This window comes from Schistocerca gregaria, chromosome 7, assembly GCF_023897955.1.
Source record: "Schistocerca gregaria isolate iqSchGreg1 chromosome 7, iqSchGreg1.2, whole genome shotgun sequence".
Lineage (NCBI taxonomy): Eukaryota > Metazoa > Arthropoda > Insecta > Orthoptera > Acrididae > Schistocerca > Schistocerca gregaria.
This window is the reverse complement of record NC_064926.1, coordinates 487,021,328-487,045,518: the sequence shown is the minus strand read 5'-3', so window position 1 is coordinate 487,045,518 and position 24,191 is coordinate 487,021,328.

The window sequence follows — 24,191 nt, the reverse complement described above, 5'->3', positions numbered from 1 at the left end:
CATTCACCCTTCGTCGCATGGAATCCCAGATGCCTGATGCAGCCCAGAAGAATGGCGTATTGTATCACAGCCGTCCACAATACGAGCACGATGAGTCTCTACATTTGGTACCGGGTTTGCGTAGACAAGAGCTTTCAAATGCCCCCATACATGAAAGTCAAGAGGGTTGAGGTCAGGAGAGCGTGGAGGCCATGGAATTGGTCCGCCTCTACCAATCCATCGGTCACCGAATCTGTTGTTGAGAAGCGTACGAAAACTTCGACTGAAATGTGCAGGAGCTCCATCGTGCATGAACCACATGTTGTGTCGTACGTGTAAAGGCACATGCTCTAGCAGCACAGGTAGAGTATACCGTATGAAATCACGATAACGTGCTCCATCGAGCGTAGGTGGAATAACATGGGGCCCAATCAAGACATCACCAACTAATGCCTGCCCAAACGTTCACAGAAAATCTGTGTTGATGACGTGATTGCACAATTGCGTGCTGATTGTGAAAATTTACAATTTGATCACGTTGGAATGAAGCCTCATCCGTAAAGGGAACATTTGCACTGAAATGAGGATTGACACATTGTTGGATGAACCATTCGCACAAGTGTACACGTGGAGGCCAATCAGCTGCTCATAGCGCCTGCATACGCTGTACATGGTACGGAAACAACTGTTTCTCCCGTAGCACTCTCCATATAGTGACGTGGTCAACGTTACCTTGTACAGCAGCAACTTCTTTGGCGCTGACATTAGGTTTATGGTGAACTGCACGAAGAATTGCCTCGTCCATTGCAGGTGTCCTCGTCGTTCTAGGTCTTCCCCAGTCTTGAGTCATAGGCTGGAATATTCCGTGCTCACTAAGTCGCCGATCAATTGCTTCGAACGTCTCCCTGTCGGGACACCTTCGTTCTGGAAATCCGTCTCGATACAAACGTACCGCGCCACGGCTATTGCCCCGTGCTAATCCATACATCACATGGACATCTGCCAACTCCGCATTTGTAAACATTGCACTGACTGCAAAACCACGTTCGTGATGAACACCAGTCTGTTGATTCTACGTACTGATGTGCTTGATGCTAGTACTGTAGAGCAATGAGTCGCATGTCAACGCAAGCACCGAAGTCAACATTACCTTCCTTCAATTGGGCCAACTGGCGGTGAATCGAGGAAGTACAGTACATACTAACGAAACTAAAATGATCTCTAACATGGAAATTAATCGTTTCCGGACATATTTCCACATAACATCTTTTCTTTATTTGTGTGTGAGGAATGTTTCCTGAAGGTTTGGCCGTACCTTTTTGTAACACCCTGTATGTCATATTTATTTGATAAATTTACTTCTCTTGTTACAATGATTCTTCACAATTACTTGCCATGAAATTTTCTGAAACATGGGTCTGTGCAAAGTGGTATTTGACAATATGTACAAACACAGCGAGTGCTCTTTACCGCAGCTTTGGTACTACAATGACGGCGCGTCCAGTAGGTTTCTCCTAAAATGGGTTGAAGCTCCCCTACAGCCACATGACGGAAATCTTCAGGTACTTTACCCCTTTTTGTCAGAAAGACAGGTTTTTGTCCACGCCTTTTTTGGGATGAGAAGCCAACGTTCAATTGTCTGACTAGATGAATTCTGTATGTGAGCTGATCATGGCCGGCCGCGGTGGTCTAGCGGTTCTAGGCGCTCAGTCCGGAGCCGCGCGACTGCTACGGTCGCAGGTTCAGATCCTGCCTCGGGCATGGACGTGTGCGATGTCCTTGGGTTAGTTAGGTTTAAGTAGTTCTAAGTTCTAGGGGACTGATGACCATGGATGTTGAGCCCCATAGTGCTCAGAGCCAACTGAACCATTTGAGCTGATCATGCTGTTCACTTTCTCTTTTCCACAGGATAAAACTGTTCACTACAGCAACGTCCACCAGGAAATAAAATATTTTGTGCCACCATTTTACAGAACGTCTGCCAATAGCATACCTCTCTCGTAATTGATCAAACTTATCGACACCACCCATTATTTTGTTGTATTCTGCCAAAACTTCAGGACAAAAAATCTCTGTACTAGCACCATCCTTGTTTTTCCTTTTCACTGTTGCTGTTTCTCTTGGGTCATGAATTGAGGACAGGAAAGTGACTGGACGGTTACCCATCCATTTTACTGCAGAAATGCCTCCTTTTGTTTCAAACTGGAATTCTCCACGTTCCAGTTTTACGTTTTCCTTCAAAAATTTGGGTAAATCAAAAGTATTTACTTTATACCATAGCTTTGAGGAAAAAATCACAAAATGTCACGCAAACAGCACTGAAAGGCTCCTCTACAGACCAACACTCAGCTATACAATGCCTCCACGCGAAGGTGCAGCAAAAACGACGGGAACTTCCGATTGGAAGTCGTACCCTATACTGTTCACTAGGTTGTAGCACCGTACGGAGGTGGGAACTGTGAATCCCATGGGACTAGGAGCGAGTTGTAGTGGGAAGCATGTTTCCCACGGCTCACGAAAGGGTTAAATGATCTTGCAGACAATATTAACAGTAAAATTACCAAATACGCAGCAACCAGTCGAAAAATCTTGTTTTATTTATTCACTTTTGCAAATCGATTTCAACTGATTAACAGCCATCATCGGTGCTTTCAGCCAATATGTGTCCTGAGTAGTAATACTGTGACTTTATATTTGACCTCTGCTTAAGACAGTATTACTACTCAGGACACATATTGGTTGAAAGCACCGATGATGGCTGTTAATCAGTTGAAATCGGTTTGCAAAAGTGAATAAATAAAACGATTTTGCGACTGGTTGCTGCATATTTGGTAATTTTATGGTTTACGGCCGCTCCACAACTAGGGAACCACATGGTGCCCACCATTCATAGTATTAAAGTAACCTCAGACTTTTTGCACATGATGCGGTTACCTATAATTTGCAACGGAATTGAAGGATCGCTTTTTCGAAAACCTATAATTGTCTCCCATTGCCACTAGCAAGTCTGAAATTTGGCTCAAATGTTTCTTTTTTCTACAGCCTTCGCCTCTAAAGGTGCGAAACCACGGCGCCCTGTGACGTCAACCTCGGGCTTGATGACGCTTGAAGCAGCAATGCGACACATGCGAGAAACGGCCACAGTTCGGAAGTTCACGTGATGTGTAAGGTGGATTAATGACTTAACATTCTACATCTACATCTACAACCAAACTCCGCAAGCCACCTGACGGTGTGTGGCGGAGGGTACCTTGAGTACCTCTATCGGTTCTCCCTTCTATTCCAGTCTCGTATTGTTCGTGGAAAGAAGGATTGTCGGTATGCCTCGTGTGTGGGCTCTAATCTCTCTGATTTTATCCTCATGGTCTCTCCGCGAGATATATGTAGGAGGGAGAAATATACTGCTTGACTGCTCGGTGAAGGTATGTTCTCGAAACTTCAACAAAAGCCCGTACCATGCTACTGAGCGTCTCTCCTGCAGAGTCTTCCACCGGAGTTTATCTATCATCTCCGTAACGCTTTCGCGATTAATAAATGATCCTGTAACGAAGCGCGCTGCTCTCCGTTGGATCTTCTCTATCTCTTCTATCAACCCTACCTGGTACGGATCCCACACTGCTGAGCAGTATTCAAGCAGTGGGCGAACAAGTGTACTGTAACCTACTTCCTTTGTTTTCGGACTGCGTTTCCGTAGGATTCTTTCAATGAATCTCAGTCTGGCATCTGCTTTACCGACGATTAATTTTATATGGTCATTCCATTTTAAATCACTCCTAATGCGTACTCCCAGATATTGTATGGAATTAACTGCTTCCAGTTGCTGACCTGCTATACTGTAGCTAAATGATAAGGGATCTTTCTTTCTATGTATTCGCAGCACATTATACTTGTCTACACTAAGATTCAATTGCCATTCCCTGAACCATGCGTCAATTCGCTGCAGATCCTCCTGCATTTCAGTACAATTTTCCATTGTTACAACCTCTCGATATACCACAGCATCATCCGCAAAAAGCCTCCGTGAACTTCCGATGTCATCCAAAAGGTCATTTATGTATATTGTGAATAGCAACGGTCCTACGACACTCCCCTGCGGCACACCTGAAATCACTCTTACTTCGGACGACTTCTCTCCATTGAGAATGACGTGCTGCGTTCTGTTATATAGGAACTCTTCAATCCAATCATACAATTGGTCTGATAGTCCATACGCTCTTACTTTGTTCATTAAACGACTGTGGGGAACTGTATCGAACGCCTTGCGGAAGTCAAGAAACACGGCATCTACCTGGGAATCCGTGTCTATGGCCCTCTGAGTCTCGTGGACGAATAGCGCGAGCTGGGTTTCACACGATCGTCTTTTTCGAAATCCATGCTGATTCCTACAGAGTAGATTTCTAGACTCCAGAAAAGTCATTATACTCGAACATAACACGTGTTCCAAAATTCTACAACTGATTGACGTTAGAGATATAGGTCTATAGTTCTGCACATCTGTTCGACGTCCCTTCTTGAAAACGGGGATGGCCTGTGCCCTTTTCCAATCCTTTGGAACGCTATGCTCTTCTTGAGACCTACGGTACGCCGCTGCAAGAAGGGGGGCAAGTTCCTTTGCGTACTCTGTGTAACATCGAACTGGTATCCCATGAGGTCCAGCGGCCTTTCCTCTTTTGAGTGATTTTAATTGTTTTTCTATCCCTCTGTCGTCTATTTCGATATCTACCATTTTGTCATCTGTGCGACAATCTAGAGAAGGAACTACAGTGCAGTTTTCCTCTGTGAAACAGCTTTGGAAAAAGTCATTTAGTATTTCGGCCTTTAGTCTGTCATCCTCTTTTTCAGTACCATTTTGGTCACAGAGTGTCTGGACATTTTGTTTTGATCCACCTACCGCTTTGACATAAGACCAAAATTTCTTAGGATTTTCTGCCAAGTCAGTACATAGAACATTACTTTCGAATTCATTGAACGCCTCTCGCATAGCCCTCCTTACAATATATTTTTGTTTGTCTGCAAGGCTATGGCACCAAACTTCACCTCAATTGTGCCCAAAGCTACCGTGGACTTGTCACATGGTGGAAAGGTCGTCACAAGTCCTCTTACCCACATTTCACCACATCTTTGGCGCCTGTGGGATGGAGGTCAGAACCACGACGCACAGCGCTGAAATCACGCGGTTTTCTTATGAGTGGCCGAGGAAAACATATTAGAGACACCGTCGCTCATAATCGGCACGAAAAGGCCTCAGGGGGTGGCATAAAGGGCTCAGTGACGTCACCCCTTTCCATCGGGCATTGATTCCCACACATCTCGTGGTCGAAACTGATGGTTCGCAGTGCGATGAGCAACAGGAGACGTTCTTGACAAACTTTAGCACTGCTGGCACCGTCGGACGTTTCCAACCTTGTCTAAGGACAATGTGAGGCCGGATCCCCTCTGGAGGGCAGCGTGGCCGTAACTGTCTCTCGTGAACGGATTGGAGCCGCCAGGGACCTTCAGAAACCGTTCGACGAAGTTTGAACGCGACACAAAGCAGCAAAGGGTTCTTATGCTTTTTGATCCCTCTTATTTCGCGCACTCCTACGGTGAGATCATGGGGAGGAGAGGTAGGGGTGGGGTAGCGACGTTCGTTGACACATGGATGAATAAAACCGCAAAGGCCGCCTCTAAAACGCCCCAGTTCGGCAAGGCGGCAAAACCTTCTGTGGAACCCGCCGACCTTCACCAGAAATTTTAAAAATGAACGTGTGCACGCTACGTTCTAGGTTCGAATCCTGCCTCGGGCATGGATGTGTGTGATGTTCTTAGGTTAGTTAGGATTAAGTAGTCCTAAGTTCTAGGGGACTTATGACCACAGATGTTAAGTCCCATAGTGCTCAGAGCCATTTGAACCATTTGAACGTGTACAGAAAGAACAATTGCAGTAGTCCGAGGTCTTGCAGACAAATGGTTCAAATGGGTCTGAGCGCTTTGGGACTTAACTTCTGAGGTCATCAGTCCCCTAGAACTTAGAACTACTTAAACGTAGCTATCCTAAGGACATCACTCACATTCATGCCCGAGGCAGGATTTGAACCTGCGACCGCAGCGGTCGCGCGGTTCCAGAACGTAGCGCCTAGAACCGCTCGGTCACCCCGGCCGGCGCTTGCAGACAGGCAACTGGTTTTTCACGGGTGTCAAAGAGTGGCCTGAAGACTGGCAAATTGCTCAAGTCATACCAATACCCAAAAAGGGAAGTAGGAGTAATCCGCTGAATTATAGGTCTATATCACTAACGTCAATTTGCAGTAGGGTTTTAGAACATATACTGTATTCGAACATTATGAATTATTTCGAAGAAAACGATTTATTGACATTCAGTCAGCACGGATTCAGAAAATATCGTTCTTGTGAAACACAACTAGCTCTTTATACTCATGAAGTAATAAGTGCTGGGGGGGGGGGGGGGGGGGGAAACTGATGACCATAGATGTTAAGTCCCATAGTGCTCAGAGCCATTTTTAATAAGTGCTATCGACAGGGGATGTCAAATTGAGTCCATGTTTTTAGATTTTCAGAAGGCTTTCGATACCGTTCCTCACAAGCGTCTCCTAACCAAACTGCGTTCCTATGGAGTATCGCCTCAGTTGTGCGACTGGATTCGTGATTTCCTGTTAGAAAGGTTACAGTTCGTAGTAATAGACGGAAAGTCATCAAGTAAAACGGAAGTAATATATGGCGTTCCCCAAGAAAGTCTTATAGGCCCTCTATTGTTCCTGATCTATATTAACGACATAGGATACAATCTGAGTAGCCGTCTTAGATTGTTTGCAGATGTTACTGTCATTTACCGTCTTGTAAAGTCATCAGATGATTAAAACTACTTGCAAAATGATTTAGATAAGATATCTGTATGGTGCGAAAAGTGGCAATTTGCCCTGAATAAAGAAAAGTGTGAAGTTATTCACAAGAGTACTAAAAGAAATTACCTAATTTTCGATTACGCGATAAGTCACACAAATCTGAGGGCTGTAAATTCAAATAAATACTTAGCGATTACAATTACAAATAATCCAAATTGAAACGATCGCATGGATAATATTGTGTGTAGGGCAAGCCAAAGACTGCAATTCATTGGCAGAACACTTAAAAGGTGCAACAGATCTACCAAAGAGACCGCTTACACTACGCTTGTCCGCCCTATTCTGGAGTATTGCTGTGCGGTGTGGGATCCGCATCAGGTGGGACTGACGGATGACATCGAAAAAGTACAAAGAAGGGCAGCTCGTTTTGTATTATCGCGAAATAGAGGATATAGTGTCACAGACATGATACGTGAATTGGAGTGGCAATCATTAAAACAAAGGCGTTTTTCGTTGAGACAGGATCTTGTCCTGTTTTCTCCTCCGATTGCGAAAACGTTCTGTTGGCACCCACCTACATAGGGAGAAATGATTATCACAATAAAATAAGAGAAATCAGGGCTCGCATAGAAAAATTTAAGTGCTCGTTTTTCCCACGTGCCGTTCCAGAGTGGAACGGTAGAGAGACAGCATGAAGGTGGTTCATTGAACCCTCTGCGAGGCACTTTATTGTGAATAGCAGAGTAATGATGTAGACGTAGATGTGGCCTATCTGCAGACGCCCTCTGACTGCTTTACAGGTCGTTTCACTATACGATCATTTTGAAAATCTCAGTAAAGGTGAGCAGGTGCCATCAAAGGTTTTGCCGAAATGGGGCGTTTTAGTGCGACCCTTAGCCGTTTTATTCACGTGTGTGAATGTCGCAAACCCCATGATCAGGCCACAGGAGGACGCGAAATAGGAGGAATGAAAATGCGTAAATCCTTTTCCAACACGGATCACGTTCAGATTTCGCCGAATGGTTGTGAACGGTCCCTAATAGTTCCAACCCGCACACGAGAGCAAAAATTGCCGTCACACTGCCCTCCAAAACGGTCAGACCACGTTTGATGGGAATGCAGCCCCACAATCTTCTTAGGGAAGGGTGGAAACGTCCGAGTGTCAAAGTTCGTCAGGAACGTCGTTCTCTTGATCATAGCACTGCGAGCCGTCGTTTTCGGCCACGAAATGTGTCGCAATCGACGCCCAGTGAATGAGGTGGTTTCATTGACGCTATTTTGCCTATTCTGAGCGGCAGTGTGTCTGAAACGTTTTACTTGGCCACTCCGTCACTGATCTGACCTCCATCGCAGAGGTGTCAAACGAACTGTGACGACCTTTACATCATGTGATAAGTACACGATGGCGGTGGACAGAATTGTGGCGAAGTTTGGTGCCAATGTGACATCAATAACCCACCTTACACGTCACATGAACTTCCGGACTGGAGCCTTTTTGCCCATGTTTGGGCACCTGACTGTTTGAAGCATCGCCGAACCCGAGTGTGAGGTCGTAGGGCACTCTGCTTTTAACTTATACATCGCGACTGGACACAATTACGAGGTTTAGAAAAAGCGATCTTTCCATTCTGCAGAACGTTCTATAATGTAGTACAGTCTGAAAGAAACTGCACAAATGTTCTTGAAAAGATTTCAAATGTTGCTTTAAATGTTCAGAAATTTGAAGCTGTGCACTTTAAAAAGTCAAGTACGTAGTGAACTGTGTCTACGATATCAGCGAGTCATAATTGGAACGCGCAAACTCAAACAAACTCCTGGGTGTAACACTTTGTAGGGACATCAAATGCAACGATTACGTAGGCCCAGTCGTGGATGAAGCGAGTAGCAGACTTTGATGTATTGATAGAATGCTAGGAATATGCAATGTCCACAATGAAGATTTCTTACAAATCACTGGTGCGACCCATGCTAGATTATTACCGAAGTGTGTGGGACCCGTTCGAAATAGGACTGATAGGGTATACTGAACGTACACAGAGACGGGCAGCACGAATGCTCACAGGTTTGCTTGACCTGCGAGGGAGTGTAACACAGTCATTGAAAGAACCGAATTAGCAGACTCTTGAAGACAGACGTAAACTATCCCGAGAAAGCCTACTGACACAGTTTCAGGAACCGGTTTTGAATGATGACGTTACGAATATACTACAACACCCTACCAATCGACCCCATAAGGATTGTAAGGACAATATTAGATTAATTACAGCATGCACAGAGACATTTAAACACTCATTCTTCCTGAATGGGACGGGAAGGAGTCATAGTAAGAGGTACAAAGAGAAGTATCTTTCCCATTTTCTTCACAGTAGTTTTCAGAACATGTAAGTAGTTGTTAATGAATAACCGTTGTCGTACTCTGTTCTGTTCTGTCGTCATATCGCTCTACTACCTCAGATGCTGGTTGTCTCAGTCGCTTGCGGACGAGGCTTGCCATCGGTAATGTTATTGTGATGATTCGTTTTCATTGTATTCTCTGCTTCCCCGTGCAACGTGTTTATTGTACGATTTAGGTTGTCTGAACCTTACAGACCAAGTACGCAGAAAAGTGAGAAGCTTGTCACAACGCTGCAGAAATCAATATTGCCCTTTAACGAGCAGCATCTGAACGCAATCAACTACGAAACTACATAGCTGTTTCTGCAGCAGATACTCTGTGCACCGGAGTACAATTTCGTCCCTTTCCCTGCTCGGCTGTGAATTTTGTTGTTCAGTTCAAGGTATAGGAATCCTTATTGCTTCGTGGTAGACTGTGCAGCTTCCGCCGCTTTCTTGAGGATTGTGGGTAGTCATATGTTTTATTGGCAACAGTCTTTAATAATGGTAATCACGTCATTTATGCTTGGTTCACAGCATGTTTAAATCTGATGAAAACAGTGCCCGCTCTCTGATTGGTCATCGAGTACAGCGCAACTACTCCAGACGTTCTGGCGCCGCTGGAGATAAGTGAAACATAGCCGCGGAGAAATCTAAGAAAGCAGCGAGATACTGATTATGCACAGTGTCTTCGAGATGTTTTTGGAAAATAAAAATGCGCCGCTATCAATATGGCTGATTTCAAAATTAAACCTAAGAGTACCACATTTTTCTGTATTGAGCGTATTAGGCAAGTGGAAAGGAAAACGGAACACACTTAAACGTATACTCTTGAAAGCTCAGCAATAGGCATTAACAATTCACAAATCTCACTCAGGTGAAATAACTTTTGTTTCCGTATAGTTTTTGTGGTTCGTTCTGTATCATATCTTTCGCTTTCTGTTTATTTCTTATGTAGAACAATATGAAATTGGACTGTACATTAGTTCTTAATTCATACAAATTGTACTCAATGGAATTTGAACTTTTTTTAAAAGCTATGCAACGGATTTTGGACAGCACTTACACAACTAGCCTCGGAAAGATTTTTTAACTTTTAAATGTATAAGTCTGAACTGTTAGAAAACAAGTTCCTCATAACAATCATTTAACCTGATGTAAGTCAATGATCTAAAAAAATAAAATACATTCATTAATATGAAAGGAGGGTTGATAACGCAAAACTTATTTTTTAATTCATTATAATGAATTTTTTTAGAAAAATCACTAAGTGTGTGTGTGTGTGTGTGTGTGTGTGTGTGTGTGTGTGTGTGTGTGTGTGTGTGTGTGAGAGAGAGAGAGAGAGAGAGAGAGAGAGAGAGAGGATACAATGAAATCTTACCATCTCTTTTGGGCGCTCAACTTTTTTTGTCAGGCAGTGCATATTACGACGACATTAATATCTTCTCAGAAAGTTCCATTATGATAAATTCCCAGGAGTGTAGATACCATTTCTGCCTACAGAACACAGAAAAGATGCATGTAGAAGTGGCCCTACCAAAAGATGCAGCGTTGCTGGGTCTAGCGTGAAAAGAAGGCTGAGTGCATCATCCATCACTAAGCTATTTTCAAACAAATTTATTTCAGTATTTCCAAATATTGTTCCAGCTCTTACAATTTACCTTACCTTACATCACCAGTCGCAGTAGTTCACAGTGGAAGACCTTTTTTCTAAATTATGTCGCCCCATGTCTCTGTCGGGGCAATGAACCATTCCTGTGTCAGTCAGCAGAACGACACCATAGATAGAGAAGTGGTTGACAGGCTGAAGTCCAGGTACCGTTATGCAAGAGGGTGTACTCAGACGGCAAGAGCACTCCTTTAGGACGCTGACAAAGTGGAAATTTGTGGCTGTTCGCTAATGATATTGCGGTGTATGGAAAGGTGACGTCGTTGAGTGATTGTAGGAGGATATAAGACGACTTAGACAACATTTCTAATTCGTGTGATGAATGGCAGCTAGCTCTAAATGTAGGAAAATTTAAGTTAATGCAGATGAGTAGGAGAAAAACCTATAGTGTTTGAATACAGTATTAGTAGTGTGGTGCTTGACACAGTCATGTCGATTAAATATCTAGGTGTAACATTACAAAGCAATACCAAAGGGAATGAGCATCTACGGATTATAGTGGGGAAGGTATATGGTCGACTTCGGTTTTTTGGGATAATTTTAGGGAAGTGTGGTTCATTTGTAAAGAAGACCGCATATAGGACACTAGCGCAATCCATTGTTGAGTACTGTTTGAGTGCTTGGGATCGACACCAGCTCGGATTAAAGGAATACATCGAAGCAATTCCGAGGTGGAAGGCTGGATTTGTTACGAGTGGGTTACAACAACATGCAAGTATTACGGAGATGCTTCGGGAACTCACAGGGGAATCACTGGACTGAAGGCGACGTTCTTTTTAAGCAGCACTACTGAGGAAATTTAGAGAATGGGCGTTAGAGGCTGACTGCAGAACGATTCTAGTGCCGCCAACGTACATTTTGCATAAGTACCATGAAAATAAGATGAGAGAGACTAGAAATCGTATCGTGGCATATAGCAGTCGTTTTCCCCTCGCTCTACAAGTATTTGCGAGTGGAACAGAAACAGAAATGACTAGTAGTGGTACAGGGGAGTCAAAAAAACAGTACAGACAGGTGATAGTATAGAAGAAACAATGTAAAGAATACAAATCCTAAACAGCTGCAACATGCATAACGGTAGACATCAATGTTTTTCGTTTTTTCCAACTTAAGAGATTTGCAGTCACATTCCGACAACTGGTTAACGTGCTCAGTGTGGAGTGTGACCACCTCTGACAGCGATACAGGCCTGACAGTATCAGGGAATGCTGTGAACGACATCGTCAGTCTCACGGTGAGGCAATAACGTCCATTCTTTCTGCCGAGCAGCTAACAAATCTTGGAGAGTGCTTGGTGGATGCTGAAGTGAAGCAACCCGTCTCTATGAGATTGAAGTCGGGAGAGGGAGCAGGCCACGCCGTGCGTGGAATATCTTCCGTTTTCAAAAACACATCAGCAACCTGTGCTCTATGAGGCCTAGCATTATCGTCCATCAGTACGATGCCTGCGCCCAAAGCGTCTTGCAATAACCGCACATGACCTCTCAAGATCTTGTTACGATACCTGACACCAGTTAAACCTTGCCGATTCACCCGTATAATTTCACGAAGAGTAGTCTGAGTGGTCAACGTAATTCTTGCCCACACCACTAGGGATCGTCTTAGAAATCGGTCTTTTCCACGATGTTTCGGTCCCGAAATCGCGTTCTACGTTCCCTCCAGATGCCAATTCGTTGAATATCACTCCCCAGACCAATTCGGGACTCATCTGTGAAAAGAACTTTGGCCCACTTTTCGACCATCCAGGTGGCACGTTCCCTTCTGTGAAGACGCACGTCTCTGACAGTACTCTGCCGAAGCCTTCTGTGAAATAGCAGTTTGTTTCTTTAACTTTTGGACACCATTGTATATACCCCGCCCACCTCTAGCCCACAAATGAGACCATCATTCTCAGATATTCGTTGTATTGAGCAGTATCTTGGTGCAGTAGTATGCTGTGTGGTGCAGTCTATACCAGCTAATGACTGTCTGCCACCCACAGACATAGCTGCCAGTAACCTGAGGCTCCCACCTGATCTTGGTGCTTTTGCTCAGCTGTCCCATCCACTGTGTAACTACCTGCTGTTGCTGGCTACCTCCTTGGTGGATCACGAGTTCAGGCGTGGACTGACTTGCCCCAGCTACACTGTTGCTGGCATCCAGTCTGTGTGGGCCTACACTGTTGCTGACCTCTACCCTATATGAGTGCACGCCATCATCTTTGGTCATGCCAATTACCACAGAGCAGCCAAGCCATGAGGAGCTGCTGCGGCCATCGCTTGAGGGCAGCTTCCCTCACGCATTGCCTGCCTCAAGGGCGAGATGCTGATGCTGAGATGTCGCAACTCGTAACAACCTACTTCACTGAGGCCAACAACCTTCTCTCCTACTACAGCTTCATCTCTGTAATTGACTTGAATATTGAACAAGTAAAGCTAGTTTCAAACGCATCTAAATGTTTGACACAGTATGTCCCGATCTATGTATCATACAATGATATAAATTTGCAAGTACATTCAGTGGCACCTGTGAACACTGCCTGCAAGGTATGTTACAATTAGCAAGAAAACAGTAATAAATTAAAACACCATGCTGGATGCTGTAGTTTTACTCCATGAACAGCGAAAAATAGTAAGTGAAAAGCTGTTTTCGCCGGCTGAGGTGGCCAAGCGGTTCTAGGCGCTACTGTCTGGAACCGCGCGACCGCTACGGTCGCAGATTCGAATCCTGCCTCGGGCATGGACGTGTGTGTTGTCCTTAGGTTAGGTAAGTTTAAGTAGTTCTGTATTCTAGAGGACTGATGAACTTAGAAGTTAAGTCCCATAGTGCTCAGAGCCATTTGAACCAAACTGTTTTCCTTTGATTTTGTGATGGGTGTCAGCGAGAAAAAATTATCTTAAGATTTGAAATTATGTGTTAAGTTTGTTAAAAAAAACGCTAAGTGTTCTCATTCTCAAATACTGGATGAATATAGTCTGGGTAATCTGCATACAGCGAGTTGCATAGCCTTAAGACATGTATACAGTTCCTAACCATAACACTTACCTTACTGTGTTAAATCTTTAATATAAGATTATACCTATAAATGAGTACATCACGACAGTGTTTTAAATTTTTAAATTCGTTCAATATTTGTATGAAATACTGGAGTTAAATTTTTGTTGTCCGTGGAAGCCGTTACATAGGCAGCCTACAGCTGGGACGGTACACCATGAACTATGAATCATAGCAGCAGTTTAGTTATATAGATGTGTGATGAGATGATAAATCAAGATTCTACAAAATATGTTTTTGTCTGAATCCTAAAACGAGATTAATATCTTTATTATTATCTTTATTTCATCATTAGAAATGCTTTATGAAAACATGGGACTGTAAAGACAATGTTTCTGTTTGTTATACAGTGAGATTTACTGCTGACAGCCACAATTTTCCTTTGTTATCTTCTGCCCGATGATTGTCGGGAAATAATTCCGATTATCAAGTGCATTTTTCCTGTGTTGTGTGATTCTTAGGCGTGGCGTTAGTGATGTGTGAGCTATTGCATTATTCTTGTTTTGTTGCTATCAGTATCACTCAAGGTATGTGGCGCAGTTGTACGATCCTGCATAGCCAACTGCACAATATGTTTGCCTTCTCAGACCCTAGTTACGCGGAGTTGTTGAGTTCCTCTGTTGAGTATGACCTTCCTAAACCCATCGATTCCATACTGAAATGAGTTGTCGGATGTCGACTAATACTACCAGCAGTGTCCAGTATAGACCTCCATCCTGCCATTGATGAATATGCCACATGCTGGTACACGTTTCTTCTTCAAGCGTGAGGCACGGCACGATCTTTTCAGAAACAACCAACATTGCTGAATGAAAAATCCACTGCATTACCTTTTCTTAACGGAGAATTTAGATGGCATTACTCCTACCGAGTTTTTATGGCTACACTTAATTGCTAATCATTTCCATACCCAACAATGTAGTACCTTTCATGCCAGTTCAACGTTTGTTGCTTGCTGCCTTCATGGTATACAATTTTAATGGCTAATAGTGTATATCAAATATTTTAATATACGTAAATAAAATAATTTGTTGACATTGATGCTTAGTACACCAGAATAACTTCAAATAAATTGCAATTCTGAGCAGTACATCATCCGAGAAGCATTTGTCCGAAAATCTGAGAAAGTCTCATCCAATTGATTTAAGTGCCAAAGTCACACATTCTTGACAAAGTCCTAACTTAAACTACATAAAATCACGTGTAGTAATCATTGCCAGTATTTTACTTAGCACTATGGGTGCGTACAAAGGTCTACAGAGTACAGCGGTGGGAGTAAGCACATGTAAGGAATGCTGTATCTTTCAGTCGTTTCCATTTAAGTTCGGGAACGCCAGTCTTTGTATTATGTTTATTTCTTAGTACAGTATCTTTCCTTTTCTAAATTACCTTACACAACTTCGTATGGTGTGATGGTTCTACAAACACTCTGTGTTAAGCACAGTTCGTTATTTTCCAAAATTTCTTCCTTTTTCAACCTTTGTTTTCATGCAATAAGTTATTGGGGGTGGGGGGGGGGGGGGGGAGGAAGAGGGGAGGGAAGTGTTGACAGTTCCCTCCCCACTCTTCTTCATAGATCGATGCCTCCTGGTAGTTGACATACCCGAGAGATATACGTAGTATCTGTTCTTTTGGACATGTCCAAAAGAACGGACACGATTTTGATCCTGCAGCCACTATGAATCAAGACACAAAACAATTAAAGACATTAGCTACCAGTGGACAATGATTTATGGCAACCAGACAAGCTCAAAATTTGTGCCAGATTGGGATTCGAACCCAGGCCTACTAAGCAGATGCGAAGACCACTACACCATCTGGGTACAGTGGTCACCTTGACCATACGGCCTACCCTGGCATGGCTCGCTTTAGACCCAAATTCTCAACTTATACCACATACTACTGAAGTAGTGCTCCTACTCGTTAGCCTCACTGCTCATGGCATCTCACCAATTTCTGTAAGAGTTCGAGTTTGGTGTGCATCTGCACTGAAGTGATCACTGGCCATCATCAAGTTAATGATGATCAATGATTCCTTTAGTGCAGATGCACACTAAGGTCGAACTCTTAAGAGATCCACCGAGATGCCGCGAGTAATGAGTCTAACGAACAGGGGCACTACATCAGTAGTGTGTGGTATAAGTTGTGAATTTTCTCTTATGGGAGGCATGCTAAGGTAGTCCACGTGGTTGTGGTGACACCTGTGTCTATGTGGCTTAGTGATCAGCACATCTACCTTATAAGCAAGAGACCCAGCTTCCAATCCCAGTCTGGCACAAATATTCAACTTGCTCCATTGATATAAACTAGTGTCCACTGGCAGCTAATGTCATTAATTCCTTTGTTTCTCGATATTTGAGAGACTTATCAATCTCATGTAGGAGACCATGAAGCGCCATCAACATACTTGTAGTCTCTTCTTGACTGCAGCCCTCAAAAACTCAACGGAGTGTTGGATGCTTAGGAATGGTGGACTTTGTATTAAAAATAAAAGAACCATCCTTTATTTAAATTTCATCATTAATATATTTTTGGTTTTTATTCGCAATAGAATGCAGTGACTGCTATATCCCTCGAGCTACAACATTTCCGAACAATGAGGATTCATGGTTCTCATGTACGAGGTGTGACTATAAAATAATGGGACTATTGCTGTAACACATTTTACTTAAGCAAAAACATATTTAGTTATTGTCACTCTCAATATACTACTCTCTTCTATCCCTACAACGCTCCATGCGAATTTTCCATTAATGGAGACAGTGCTGGGAGTCTTCTTCTGTGAGCTCCTTGTTGAGGCGCGCTGCTTTTTCTTTCACTCCTACAGTAGACTGACAACTTGTTTCTTTTAATGCAGGTTTGACATCAGGGAATAGAAAAAAGCACAAGGTGCTAGATCAAGCGAACAAAGTGGGTGTTCAAAAAGTGGCATACTGTACTTCGCTAGAAATATCTTAAATAAACAGACAATGCGTTGTCTTGCAGAATCCATGACTTGTTCTTCCACAAATCGAGTCATTTTTTATCATTTTCTCACGGAGTTGAGTAAGAATCTCGAGGTAATAGTGTTGATTGATAGTTAGACATTCAGGAACCCAGCGAAGAGGCATTATTCCACGAATATTGAAAACAGAAAAACAATCATCATCGTTTTGGATCTTGATTTGCTCATTTGGAATTCTTTCGTTCTCGCAGAAATTAGGTTCTTCCATTGCATGGATTGATGCTTAGTTGCTGGATCGTAAGTTAAAAACCAAGATTCGTCACATGTTATCACTCTTTCCAAGAAATTAGATTCGTTTTCAGTGGTATTCAAAGTGCCTGGACAAAAATCTATACGCGCTTCTTTTTGTTCGATAGTGAGAGTTTTCGACACCAGTTTCGCACATATTTCTTTCATGTTAAACTGGTTATGTAAAATTTGCCTTACGCATCCTTTTTCAATTCGTAAGTTTCAGCAATCGATTGCATACTGAACCGACAGTCAGATCGAATAAGATTACCTGTTTATCGATATTTTCGTCCGCGTTTGATGTTGAACGGCGTCTCGAGCGTGAGTCATCTTCAATGTCTTCTCGGCCAGCTTTGAAACTCTCGAACCACTCAAAAATTCGTGCACATGATAAACTGTCCTCGTCATACACTTCTTTTAGGGAAAGATAGGTTTCAGTAGTAGTTTTTCCAAGTTTCATGTGAAACCTCACAACAATTCGTTGCTTTATTATTGTACTGTATCTTTTTTCTGGTAAAACAAACTAACAGCTTTTATATAAACGAAAGTCACGGCCACACTGATTTTTCTACAGACAGCAGACATGTCACATCCGTCTGTCAATGAGAATGCTTCACGATTCGCAGCTTCTGGTCGTTCATCTTTGGCGCATACGTGCTTACTCTGTGACAGAACAAGTCCCATTATTTTATAGCGCACCTCACAAACACATAAAATGATGTAATTTAGTAGAAGCTTCTCGGATTTCCAGCTTGGTGAGTTGGTAGAAATGACGGTACGTTCCAATGAGTGGCACGCTCACATCTGGTGAAGTATCAGGATGGCATCTGAATACATGCAGTAAATACATGGTGTACATAAAGTCCGGGAACACTGTCAATTATTTATTGCACAAGAACTAAACATTGTACAGATGTCATACATTCATACATATTGCATTTTGCAGAGGAAGTCTGAAAGGTCTTCTTATTTATTTATTTATTTATTTTCACAGCCGATCCATCGATGCGGCAGCTCCATGTTCAGGTACCCACGATCTAGACGATGAAAATGGCATGGAGCCCCATTATTCTGCTGAAAGATCAACGGAGAGTCAGATCGCATTTGAGGCATCAGCCATTGCTGCAACGTGTCCAAGTAGGAATATCCAGTGACAGTGCTCCTGGCGAAGAAGAATGACCCGTACAGTTTTCGACGTGATAAGGTTCAAAAAACATTACCTTAGGGAACCACGCTTAAATTCAATGCACTTGTGTGGATGCTTTGTACCCCAGATTCGGCAATTATGCCTCTTCACTTTCCCATTAGTGTAAAAAGTGTCTTCGTCGCTAAAAATTAAGCGTGTTAACAATGCCATCCCCATCCTCATTCAACTGTTTCAACTGCAAACAAAACTCAAAACGCTTGTCTTGCTCGTCGTCATTGAGGTTCTGCACCAGCTATAATTTGAATGGTTTCATAGACAGCTTCTATCGCAGGACTTTCCACACCGTCACTAGAGCCATTTCGAGTTCACAGGATGCACGACGCACCGATTTGTTTGAACTCCTGATGAATGTCTCTCGTACGCGCTCCACATTCACTTCACTCACAGTGGGACGTCCGCTTCTCTTTGCCGGGCACAAGCAATCCCCTCGTAACGAATTTGTTGTGCCAGTGGTAAATGGCCTTCCCTGTTGGTGGCTTCTTACCGTACTTGGTTCTAAACATGCGTTGAACAGCTGTAGCACACTTGTTTTTGTCGAGCTCCAACACACAGAAAGCTCGCCATGTTTGCGACTAGCGTTCACTAACGGTAAATTACCAAACTACGCTGTCCGGTGTACATGGAAAAAAGACTTTAAGAGTTTCCCTTCAAAATGACATGTTTATGATATCTCTACAATGTTTGGTGCTTGTGCAATAAATAATTGAAATTGATTCCGGACTTTATGTGAACCCAGTATTTGCTATGTGAGCAGGTGGTTTCAACATATTATAGCCAGTAATGGGCTCCAAGTAGGGCTCAGTAGCCTCTGTCTCTGTTCAGGAGGCCACCATTGGCTATTTTCAATAGCTTCCTTTACTATACTTCTTTTATATATAATTTGTATTCGGAAAGTAGCTGTGCACTGGACTACAGGATATGGACTTAAATTACGTTGGTAGTTCGAAAAAAAACTTGCCAGAACACAAGTTGGCAAACTGTTATTTCATAAATACATGATTGTTTTTAACTCGTTCTTATGTTGTATGACATTTAACCGTTTGGTTCAGATGATGAAAGCTATTGCGTGTGACGTACACGTTTAGATATTCAGTTTGTTTTTAAATTATGGTGCTTTCAACTGGGGAAAGTAGACATGGATTTAATGCTAGAGACATTTTCTGCAAAATTCCCAGAGACGGCTCTGCCTCATCGTAAAGCAGTTCTACATCTACATCTACATCTACATCCGTACTCCGCAAGCCACCTGACGGTGTGTGGCGGAGGGTACCCTGAGTACCTCTATCGGTTCTCCCTTCTATTCCAGTCTCGTATGTGAGAAATGTGAGAAATTTCGAGCAACAGGCTCACGTCAGATGTCAAATGTACTGGAAGACCACCTCAAATAAATAAACATAAGTTGTTAGATGCTACTCACTCTATGCATCAGGGCCTGGCAAAATAATTGTGCAAGTTGGCAAAAGTAAAAGGTACTGGGCTTGCAACTGTGCATAAAGCAGTGAGGAAAACACTGACATTGTTCCCGTATAGACAGTAGTGCAAGAATTGAAAGACGCGGATCATAAAGAGCGAATCCGTTACTACTTTGGTGACTTCTGGTACCCCCTTGTAGATGCCGCCATTGGATGTCGGTACCTGGCAGTTGTTGGACGGACGCCTGACGCCTCCAGAGAAACAGTCTGCAAATTTTCAGTGGTCTTTATTATTGCATTTTGCCGCCTCCGAGTACAGGATGGCGGCAACTCACCCGAGGAGATCCACTGCCTTGGGTATTTTTGATGCCCAGGGTAGCTTACGGAGTGCATCGTGACGCTACCTCCTATGCCAGCAGTGCTTCTCTATGCTCAACGGCCCCTGCAAGACCCTCGTGCTGCTATGGTGCAATCCTCACCCACCCCCCTCCCTGTGTTGTTGGAAGGTGGGGACTGGTGACGTTGCGGGTAGTGACTCACTGCCCCTGGTTGTTGGTCGACAGGCTGCTACCCTTGGCCATCGTCAGTTGGCTGCAGCAGTAGCTCCAGGACAGCATCAGGGTGGTTGTCCCCATGTAGAAGAGAACTGTGGTCCTCAATCACCATCCCATTTGGTGGCCAGACGACAGCCCCCATGGTGATAAAGCTATGGTACTGACAGAAGTGATGTTAGTACAAATGACTTGGGTATAGATTGATCAGCCAGAACATTATGACGAAATACCTAATAGCCTGTAGGTCCACCTTTGGCACAGATAACAGCAGTGATGCATCATACCATGAAAGCAATGAGGTTTAGTAGGTCATTGGTTGAAGTTGGCACCACATCTGCACACATGTCATTTAATTCTTACGAATTCCTGGGATAATGGCAATGGGCTCTGACGCCACGTTCGATCACACCCCAGATGTGTTCCATCGGTTTGAGATCTGGCGAGTTAGGGGGCCAGCATATCAATTGGAAATTGCCGCTGTGTTCCTTAAGCCACTCCCTCACTTGTGGCCTTGTGACATGGCGCATCATCTTGTTGAAAAACGCCACAGCCACTGGGAAACATGGCCGTCATGAAAGGGTGTAAGTGGCCTGCAACCAATGCGCGATGTTCTTTGCCCATTATGGTGCCTTGCGCGAGCTCCATTGGTCCCATGGATATCCACATGAATGTTTCCCAGATCATAATGGAGCCACCACCAGCTTGTCTCCATCCCACAGTACAGGTGTCAAGGAGCTGTTCCCCTGGAAGACGACGGATTTGCGCCCTCCCATCGGCATGATGAAGAAGGTATTGGGATTCATCAGACCACGCAATGCTCTGCCACTGTGTCAACATCCAGTGGCAATGGTCACGAGCCCATTTCAGTAGTTGTTGTCGATGTCGCAGTTTTAACATTGGCACATGCACAGTCTGTCGGCTATGGACGCCCACTGTTAAGAGTGTACAATGCACTGTTTGTTCATACACACTTGTACTCTGCCCAGCGTTAAAGTCTGATGTTAGTTCTGCCACAGTTTGTTAGCTGCTTGTTTCATGAGTTTGCCCAGCATAAGATGGCCTACATCTGTAATGTGGGTTGCCCACCAAACCCCTCAATGTCTGTACGTTGTTTTATCTTGGTTTAGCCAAGTATTGAAGACACCACCACAGCACTCCTCACATACCCAACAAGTCATGCAGTTTCCAAAATGCTCGGGCCCAGCCTCCGGCCCATCACAATATGCCCTCAGTCAAGCTCAGATAAATCGCGTGCCTTCCCCATTGTACACACAGACAGCACACTGACTGATAATGTGTGCACTGTGTGTACACTAACAATAATTTCACTGTGCATGAGTTTTGGGCTTCCCTCGCTACCCTGTTTGAATATGCTGTGATCTTCCTTATATAGCACGTCTGCAATTCGGTTTCCTTCATTTTTCATGTTTGCTTTTATCCTCCAAAATTAACAACAACCACTGCACCTTTATCTGGGCAAACTTCTTCAGCATTCTCCACTTGACTGGATACACATGGACCGCATTTGATTCTGGCTTTCCTGCTACTGCCAACTAGCACGCATTCCTCTCCAGGTGACGCTGCTATCGCCTGGATGGCTTTATATTAATGATAGGTAGGTGGTCATAACTTTATAGCTGATCAGTGTTGCACGTGTTTGGCTTGTGCTACACCATTTGGCACTTAAACATGAGACACTCCGGCGGCTGCTGGTTTGGAAAGGCTTGTGACACTTTGCTGCTTGAGTACTGTTGTGTTAACTACTTCCACACGATACCAGGCTGACCTGCCTCACAACAATGCAAAGGCGACGTTACATTTCACAAAGCACAACACCTGCACTCGTCTGCGGCTGGCTCTGCTGCAAGCCGCTTTTAATTTTGAGCATTTATGGCCTAATGTGGTTGATCCACTACATTACCCTCGCCATCAGCGAGACCCAGTCTCTTGGGCCGCCTGAAATCTAGCTTACATTTGTACAGTCTAAAGTAACAAGTTCTCTGTGTGTCTCTATTCTGTTTTTAGTCCCTTATTAGGTTCACCACTATTATTTTCTTATGCGCTACCTATCCTAAGCCCCGAAGGTTACTTCCTAGCCCCCTCTGACTCATCTGTGCTTCCACTTATAGTGCGTTTAAAATAAGTAGCGACTTTTGACAGCTCAGCACAGAGTGAGTGGAGGGAAGCGTATTTGCCAGCGTGTGTAGCGCGCGTCAGCAGATCACCACACGTGGAACGTAGCAGTGTCATTTGACTGTGTGAGCAGCAAGCTGATCGAACTGCGGTATTTCTGAAACGATTTTTAAAAAACTCTTCGGTAATAAACTCTCATTCTCTCACATCCTATAGTTTAAGTCGTCAGTTTCATGACGAACCATCTATCATTTCGCTAATGGTTATAGTTATTGTGATACTCCACTAGCAGGTAAATTACTACAAGAAATTCTTAGTTTGTAGTGAAAAATAGGAGTCGCTATGAATTTGTGTTTGATGCGTGTTAGGTTACATGTTCCCATGTATTAAAAGTAGATAATACACTCCTGGAAATTGAAATAAGAACACTGTGAATTCATTGTCCCAGAAAGGGGAAACTTTATTGACACATTCCTGGGGTCAGATACATCACATGATCACACTGACAGAACCACAGGCACATAGACACAGGCAACACAGCATGCACAATGTCGGCACTAGTACAGTGTATATCCACCTTTCGCAGCAATGCAGGCTGCTATTCTCCCATGGAGACGATCGTAGAGATGCTGGATGTAGTCCTGTGGAACGGCTTGCCATGCCATTTCCACCTGGCGCCTCAGTTGGACCAGCGTTCGTGCTGGACGTGCAAACCGCGTGAGACGACGCTTCATCCAGTCCCAAACATGCTCAGTGGGGGACAGATCCGGAGACCTTACTGGCCAGGGTAGTTGACTTACACCTTCTAGAGCACGTTGGGTGGCACGGGATACATGCGGACGTGCATTGTCCTGTTGGAACAGCAAGTTCCCTTGCCGGTCTAGGAATGGTAGAACGATAGGTTCGATGACGGTTTGGATGTACCGTGCACTATTCAGTGTCCCCTCGACGATCACCAGAGGTGTACGGCCAGTGTAGGAGATCGCTCCCCACACCATGATGCCGGGTGTTGGCCCTGTGTGCCTCGGTCGTATGCAGTCCTGATTGTGGCGCTCACCTGCACGGCGCCAAACACGCATACGACCATCATTGGCACCAAGGCAGAAGCGACTCTCATCGCTGAAGACGACACGTCTCCATTCGTCCCTCCATTCACGCCTGTCGCGACACCACTGGAGGCGGGCTGCACGATGTTGGGGCGTGAGCGGAAGACGGCCTAACGGTGTGCGGGACCGTAGCCCAGCTTCGTGGAGACGGTTGCGAATGGTCCTCGCCGATACCCCAGGAGCAACAGTGTCCCTAATTTGCTGGGAAGTGGCGGTGCGGTCCCCTAAGGCACTACGTAGGATCCTACGGTCTTGGCGTGCATCCGTGCGTCGCTGCGGTCCGGTCCCAGGTCGACGGGCACGTGCACCTTCCGCCGACCACTGGCGACAACATCGATGTACTGTGGAGACCTCACGCCCCACGTGTTGAGCAATTCGGCGGTACGTCCACCCGGCCTCCCGCATGCCCACTATACGCCCTCGCTCAAAGTCCGTCAACTGCACATACGGTTCACATCCACGCTGTCACGGCATGCTACCAGTGTTAAAGACTGCGATGGAGCTCCGTATGGCACGGCAAACTGGCTGACACTGACGGCGGCGGTGCACAAATGCTGCGCAACTAGCGCCATTCGACGGCCAACACCGCGGTTCCTGGTGTGTCCGCTGTGCCGTGCGTGTGATCATTGCTTGTACAACCCTCTCGCAGTGT